The sequence below is a fragment of the Bos grunniens genome, chromosome 29, assembly GCF_055505025.1.
Source record: "Bos grunniens cultivar Pamir isolate PY7600 chromosome 29, Bosgru_T2T1.0, whole genome shotgun sequence".
NCBI classification, from domain to species: Eukaryota; Metazoa; Chordata; class Mammalia; order Artiodactyla; family Bovidae; genus Bos; species Bos grunniens.
Genome location: NC_141193.1, coordinates 14070279 through 14072105, shown reverse-complemented (window position 1 = coordinate 14072105; position 1827 = coordinate 14070279).

The following is a 1827-nucleotide window of genomic DNA, read 5'->3' as shown; positions in this document are numbered from 1 at the left end:
CATTTTCTTGAAGAGATCTCTAGTCTTTCCCATTCTATTGTTTTCCTCTATTTCTTTGCATTGATTACTGAGGAAGGCTTTCTTATCTCTCCTTGCTATTCTTTGGAACTCTGCATTCAAATGAGCATATCTTTCCTTTTCTCCTTTGCTTTTCACTTCCCTTCTTTTCACAGCTATTTGTAAGTATTTGTAATGCTCTAAGTTACTCAGCACCATATTTTTAAAATCCATCCATGCTGTATATCTAACCTGTTAACTCTAAATGTTGCATGTGAAAGTGCTAGTCACTCCGTCGTGTCTGACTCTTTTGACCATAATATTTTAATTACTATAGCTTTGTGATATAGTTTGATATCAGGAAGTGTGATGCCTCCAGCTTTGCTCTTCTTGTTTAATATTGTTTTAGCTGTTCAGAGAATTTCATTGTCTCATATAAATTTTAGAAATTTTTTTATTTCTGTGAAAAAATGCCACTGGAATTTTGACAGGAATTGGATTGAATCTATAGATGGCTTTGCACATTATGGAAATTATAACAATATTAGTTCTATTCCATGAACACATGATATCTTTTATTTGTGTCTTCTTCAATTTCTTTCATCACTGTCTTGCAATTTTCAATGTACAAATCTTTCACCTTCTTGGTTAAATTAATTCTTAAGTATTTTTTGATGCTACTTTAAATGGGATGGTTTTCTTTGTTTCATTTTCAGATAGTTTCTGTTAGTATACAGAAACACAGCTGATTTTTATATGTTAATTTTGAATCCTACAACTTTATTGAATTCATTTATCAGTTCAAACAGTTTCTTTAGGGTTTTCTACATATAAGATCACATCACTTACGAACAGAGACTATTTCACTTCTTCCTTTCTATTTGGACATTTTTTTCTTGCCTAATTTCTCTGATTAGAGCTTCTTATATTATGTTAAATAGAATTGACAAGAGAAGGCACCCATATTTTATGCCTCACTTAGCAAAAGTGTCCAACTTTTCACTAATATGAAGTTTACTGTGTATTTGTCATATATAGTCTTTATTACATTGAGATACATTCCTTCCTGGTGGCTCAAATGGTAAAAAATCTGCCTGCAATGCGGGAGAACTGGGTTCAATACCTGGGTTGGGAAGATCCCCTAGAGAAGGAAATGCCAACCCACTCCAGTATTCTTGTCTGGAGAATCCCAGGGACAGAGGAGCCTGATGAGCTACAGTCCATGGGGTCGCAAAGAGTCAGACATGACTGAGCAACTAACAGCTTTAGTTTCATTATCACTAAACAGCCTTGAAGTTTGTCTAATTTATTTTTTTTCCTTCTTCACTTCAGGTGTGTTTTGTCCTTCATTTTATTAATGAGATGTACATGTTATCCTACCCTTGCATCCTAGGGATAAATCCCACTTTATCATGGTGTGTGATTCTTTTAGTGTGCTATTGAATTTTGTTTCCTAATATTTGCTGAAATTTTCTTTCTCGCAGTGTCCTTATCTGGCTCTGGCAACAGAGTGAATACTGGCCTCATAGAATGAATATGGAAGTGTTCTGTCTTCTTAAGTTTTTTTTGAAGAATTGGTATTCTTTAAATGTTTGGTAGAGTCACTAGTATGGCTGTGTGGTCTTGGATGTTTTTTTCTTGTTAGATTTTTGATTTCTTATTCAATATCCTTGCTCATTACTAATCTGTCAAGATTTTCTATTTCTTCATGATTCAGTCTTGGGAGGTTGTATAGTTCTAGGATTTTTAACCATTTCAGAGTACCTGTCTTATTGAGTAGTCTGTATAAATTAATATTTGTACAGAATTTAGAAAAGTACCTAGCAGAGT